The following is a 6,599-nucleotide window of genomic DNA, read 5'->3' on the forward strand; positions in this document are numbered from 1 at the left end:
TCCACCTGCCCTTCACCCCACTCTCCCACCTCTCCTGCCACTCATCCATAACTCGCTTCACCACCACAGCCTTCACCTCATCCACACTCAAAGGTATCTTCACATCAACCCCTCCTCTCCTCATACCCGCACCCACCGCCAAATTCACCAACTCATTACCCAAAATACCACTGTGACTCGTTGTGAAAGATAGACCCCCGCCCAGAATACTGAAACAAGGACTAGGAGATTTTTTTTCCTACAAAAATTTAAAAAAATTCAATCTTCTTTAAATTTCAAGAACAGAATATACCATGTCCATTCAATACAGGTAGTCTTGTTGATCTTAATAATATTTTGAGCACAACAACATCTCTTCCAATAACATACACATGTATACAAACCTCTCTTCATGCACCCATTCCACAAACTCATTCCCCCCTTCTTTCCAACTGAACCCATACAGTAGTCCCATTCTGAATGTCTCCTATCAATGGTTCATGTCCAAAATTACATTTGAAACACAAAATGTTATTTTTTTGTTGCATTTGTGCAGCACATTTTAATTGAGTTGCGAGTGCAAGGGAGTGCTAGGGCTGTAAGGGCTGCATCAGGAGGCATACAGTGCTGGTTGAGGGGTTTGCGTCCTCCAGGTATTGCTCCTGGTGGGGCGCGCCCCTCTACATCATTATCTGGTACAAACTGGTTCCCACAAAAACAGCTTCCTCCCTTTTAGGCTGCGAGTCTGTCTATAGTACCTGCCAACTACACATACACGCTACCCATTCAATATTTAGGTAGGCACACACGGTCTTTCCAAAAATAACACATTTTAATGTCTATCAAATTCATAAAACATGATTATAAACACAACAATACATATAAAAGAACCCTAATGGTTCACACATTAATACATCTTTCCACCATATCATTAAGTATGCATCAAAACACCCTCCGTTATGCCTGTGAAATTAACCATAACATGTGGACACACTTAGTTGTGTGTTCTTACTTCAACATTCTCCTCTTCTTAGGGAAAAACAAATGTGCCAACACTAAACATGTGTTTCTGGAATCTATGTATCATTTTCTAATACAATCAAATTCATTTCCTTTGTATTTCTTCATAGATTCTGTCTTCAGGACACTTTTTCTTTTTTCTCACGCAGTCTTATGAAACGTGTTGCATACTAGGGGCACAATCAGGCTCCCGACACAGATCTAAAAAAGTTTAAACAAGACAGACATAGATATCAATATCATGTGTGATTTCGTGTAATATGTGACGAGGCAGTATTGCTACATACATATTCCACTATTGCTTTTTAGCCCATGGGATTATTTTTACTCAAGCCCTGATCACACCTGGATCTGGACCATCGAAACACCAAGAACTTGTGTGCTTCATATCTAAATTCAAATATTTTCTTACTTATTTAAAGTGTGTTTGCCATATAACCGTGTACACATCGGTGTCTAGTGCAGGTGCAAACACGTTGTCCTAGATTCAAAACATTTACAAAACGTAATGCACAATTCTTCGGTACCAATTATCGTTTACTTATTTACTCACCCAAGAATGTACACGAGTACTGTTTAAATTCTCTTTGTGTCCATTTCTTAATGGCTCTCGTCAAACACCTTGACTCGAAAAAACACTCTAGTGCCACTGGTTTGCCGTAATATATCTGTAAATCAATAACAACACAAAGGACCTCCAATTACCATCCAGAATTTGCACCCGTGTCATTATGTTTTTCCCACCTTTTCTAATGCTTACCAAAGACTATAGAATAAAAGGCATGTTCCTCCTTATTTCAATGCTACATACACCATATGTTTTTCTGTTTGTTGCTTTCGAAACTGCACGTCATGAAAACCCCTGATAACAATCACAAATGTCGCGTAAGTATCGCTCTCTTTATCCCTATCGTTTCCCCATATTCCTATTCTTCAAGACACCTGCAGTTACCTTGATATACAAGCAACGTGCTTCCAATTCGTTACCTTCCGCACGGGTACCTCTGCTAACGCGAATGGTCGCGTCTCTCTGTTAAACACATAATCAAAAGCGTATGTACGTGATGACGTCACTACGTACTCGTCTTGCAACCGCGGGGCGCAGCTGAGACTACTCAAAGCCCAGGTGTTCATGGGTCTTGTAGTCTCCACAAGTATCCACGGCCATAAACGATGAAAACGTTATTTTTTATCGCTTCTATTGCTGCATATCATATAATAGGTGATGGTGGTCGTAATGGGAACTCAAAAAGGGATGATGTCACAGTCGATACAACTATAAACTGTATTCTGTTTTGAAAAATGCATCATTTATGGCAGATGTTAAACCAAACCTGGCCCAACACAAGGTACAAGTACCCAGGTGGTGAACCTAAAGGGGTGCAATATTAATGTATAAACAAGCCCCATTCTATTGCAATGTTCTGACCATCCTTAACCATATTAAGGTCAAAAATCAATTTCTGTTCGATTTTTCTCAGTTTTAAATCTCTTTCCCCCCCTCTTGGGTGGGGGCCAATTGTCTGTATAATGGTCCAATGGATGTTTTCATGGGTGTGTTTTGCTGAAATGAAGTGTGCCACTAATGGTTCATCAGGCACCCTATTCTTGACACAGGATCCGTGTTCACAGATCCTTTGTCGTATAGGTCTCTTAGTCTTTCCAATATACAGCAAACCGCATCGACAATTTATGACATAAATGGCCCATTTGGTATTGCAATTGGAAAAGTGCTTTAATGTCCACTTCCTACCTTTCAAGTCGATTTCTTTTGTATTAGATGTAAGACTGCATACCGAGTATTTTTTTGATATAGTTTAGTCCTCACCCACACGGCCCCTAAAAAGAGGATAACGTAGCTCAGTTTAGCTGATGGAACATACTGGTTACAATATGGAATTGTCCATGATGATTCTTTGTTTGATGTGTTTACTTTGATTTGCTATTGACTGACACAATTACGTTCAATAAATGTGGCCCGGATATTTTCAAAGTTAGATGTGTGTGTGTCCTAATGCTTGTGCTACCCATCTATTAAACCACAAGTTAGGCTTTTTGGAATAGCTTACAATGCAAACTGAATCACTTCTAGGGGCACCTAATTTTAACAGTTAAGGCATAGCGAAAATTAAAAAATATGCCCAGGATCACACACTTTGGTGAAGTGGCAAAGCCATAATTTGAGCAGAGCCTGAAATTTAGATATGTGAACACACATTTTCCAAGCTCAAGTTGGTACAAATATGTGTTGATGTTTGGCTTTGACTAACTAAAATAATACTAAATTGTATACAATTACTTTCAAAATGCACAAGTCACATGATAAATGACAATCTATTAATCATTGTAGAAACATGTTGATGAAAAGATTAAGGGGGGCATTTTGTTTTGAATCCTAAATTGCACAGATCAGAATTCTCCTGCCTGCCTATTTTTGCAGAAGGGGCCATTCATTAATTTTAATCGTTTCCAGCAAGTACTGGAAAAGTAAAGAGTAAAACACAGGCGAAAATCGCCTTTGCTATTTACTTTACCACTACGTGTCTGGAAAAGTGTAAATTACTTGCACAATTAACGATTGGGTGAGCCATCCAAAATGGATTCCTTTGGACTCTGCCCACTTTTTTCAGGTGTAAAGGTCAGGCAGGTCCCACAGGAACCTATTGGTTTTCCGCCAACGTAAAAATACATGCTGGTGGAATACCAATTGGATTTGGCAGGGGGACCTTGTTAAGTCCGATCTGCTCTCCAACTTCACCTGTGAAATCATACAAAATCCTGCAGCTCATAAAAAGTGAAGCTACATGCATTTAGCACCACTTCTTCCACTCCGCTTGACCTAGAACATGATCCTCTATGACTGTAGCTTTGTTTTCCCCATCCTGAATGGAATCCTACAAGCACCAGCATAGCAATTAATGAGCACTTACATAAAATCTCATACAGACACAAAGTGAAATGAAATGCATGACAAGGTTATTGTTTCACAGACGTGTTCTGTATCCCCTTACTTACAAATCACCCAACAATCACACTTAAATAGCTTCTTAAAATCCTATATCACTTAAAGTGGCACAGCAATGGTCACTGCCTTTTTACCTTTTCTTATCTCTAATCACTAATCTTCCTCTGAGACACGTTAAAAAGATAGGATCTCACTGGTAGGGCCTGATCAGCCCTGGCTGTTTGTATCTGAAGGGAGAGAGTAGAGCGGGGGTGGCGGCATTGGCATTTGTCCCTTGTCCAAATGTTAAATCCACCTCCGATTGCACTCTTTAGAAAATATTTAAATACTGCTTTTTAGTTATAAAAGATGTATAAATGTTATACTATGACCACAACATTATAGAAAACACTCTTCTCTTTTGTTATTTTACGGGTGTTCATGTTTGATTTCTGGCACTGCCTAAACACCCAGCACCCAGGATTTCCATCATACTTTCCAAACAAATCCCATAACACACATGACATATTCTGTTTGCATGCAAACTCTGTAAAGTTAATCAAACAGAATGAGGTTATCAAGGCAGTACTTATCAGTTTGAATAATGAAACGTTCTGTCATAGTAGACTAGCCTTCCAAACAAAGATACATTCTATTTAGGTCGGAGCCCACTGGTAAATATACATGAGAAGATCTGAAACTGGCCAATACTTGCCAACCTAGCCTCATCATTTTCAGGTAGGGCCTTGTTGGACCAGCTCAGTGAGGTGCAGCTTGATTCCCTAGGAGTAGCAAGCAAGATACCCACATCTGGGCATATACACATTCACTTATGGAGACAAACGGAAGCCAAAATGCATTGGCAAAGCCAACGTCTTGGGCTTTTGATTAGGGATGGAGAGGCATTTGCCAGGCACTGCCATAAGGGTACCACCTGGCCATAAAATGGGAACAGCTGGAAAATGGTGCCGGTAACTGGGCATATGATGGCATTGCCTGGCAAATGTCTGCTAATACCTATACGCAAGCCAAAACTGCTGGCTTCATGATTGCTTGTTTAAGACAGGACTTCAGTGCAAGTCACAGAGTCATTGACAAATATATTGCTTATAAAATCAACTGGCTGAAGACACATATTAAGAGAATGTTATTACACCAGGAGCTCATTTACAGAGATAATTAAACACTCAAAAGAATGCTTAGATATAACAGTGGCAGGCCCTATACAGCAAGACATTTGGTGTTACTTTGTGATGGAGCTTGCTCAAAGAGTTCTAGAAAGGTTTGTTTTTGGTGGTGAGGCATTGACATAGCCACGGCTAGTCGTTAGGTGGGTAAATGACCAGACACACCCATAGGATGTGTGTTTCTCCTCACATTTTATTGCCATCCTATCTGTGTTCCACAGCATGTGTTCTGGTTGTACCTAATAGGTAAAAAGTGCTCTGAATCAATTAGAACCACCATCATTGCTCTGGCCAGCCTTCCATACCATTTGCTTATCAGCCATGACTCTGTCACTAATGTCAGAAGCCCTTCCCAAACTGCTAGACCACAGGGCCTAAACATTCATATGGTTGCTTGTGTTCCATTGCAGATGGAACACGGCCTAGCAATTGAGATGGAACTGCTCCTTTTGGTGGCAGCACCAAAAGTCATTTGCTAATGGCTTGTCCCCTTCTCTAATTGTACTGACATACTACAGAATTATGGCATGGAATGTTGCGCAGAGCAATGGTAGTGATAATGTTTAATTCAAAGCCTTGCATGTATCACTTTTTGATTGTACTCACTCCCCTCCAGAATTACATTTTTTTTACTACCAACCTTATCTTTTCACTTATACTCAAGTAGTTAATGCAGCAGAATATATACTTTGAATGTCATTTGTAAGGGCCCCCAGTCAGTTGACGCACCTTCTGCAGAAATCTGTCTTCAAGCAACTTTACCTGTCATTTATTGTTTGATATAGTTAACCATTTTATTAAGCATGATGTGAAACACCAGTATATTACCACAAAAAATAAACATACTTGAAAAACAGAAACCAAAATTGTGATTTTAGGTTTGAGAAAATAGTTGTAGGCAGTCTTCTTGAATAAGTGTGCTACCTCACTTAGAGGTGTGAATGGCCCCCATATCCCTGGTCATTTGTTCTTTCATGGCGTGGGGCATACATCATTGTCTAGGGCAAGAAAACAAATCCTGGCCAGGCCTCCTGCAATTCAGCCTCTCAGAATGATGTCTCTGAGGTTGCTACTGAATGTTAAGAGTGACATCCACCCCCCACCCCCTTGGTTACCAGTGGTGTATAACACCACTGATATGGCCTCCTTTCTAGGGGGGGCCAGAGGCTGGCTCTGGGGGGCCTGGCCCCCTTGACCCCTCTGCTGGAGCCGGGCCTGTCCACGATCTTGAAACAGCTGTCAGTGCAGGTCCATCACTATCCGCTGCAGACACTTTACCCTTTACCCTCTTCGGGCTCCCTGCTTCTTCCTATCTCCAGGCTCCTCCCCACCATCCTGACCTGTCCCTTATGTCCTCCTTGTTTGGACGTCATGCCTCCTCACACCCCCTCAACCTTTTATTAGCTGACGTGGCCTCCTCCTCTATTGATGCTCATTGGTTCTAAATGGTTGTCCTCCTTCGAACACTC

General features: G+C 40.9%; 1 long non-coding RNA gene across 1 annotated transcript; it reads right to left on the minus strand.

Annotated features, from left to right (window-relative positions):
• Positions 1-852: 852 nt before the first annotated feature.
• LOC138579524 (uncharacterized) lies at positions 853-2,038 on the minus strand. Its single transcript, XR_011304037.1, has 3 exons — positions 1,952-2,038; positions 1,553-1,667; positions 853-1,200 (listed from the first exon to the last, which is right to left on the minus strand). It is a non-coding gene; the product is annotated as an uncharacterized lncRNA (long non-coding RNA).
• Between the last annotated feature and the right edge of the window lie 4,561 nt (positions 2,039-6,599).

Source organism: Ambystoma mexicanum, chromosome 3p, assembly GCF_040938575.1.
Source record: "Ambystoma mexicanum isolate Mex_15411 chromosome 3p, UKY_AmexF1_1, whole genome shotgun sequence".
Classification (NCBI taxonomy): Eukaryota; Metazoa; Chordata; class Amphibia; order Caudata; family Ambystomatidae; genus Ambystoma; species Ambystoma mexicanum.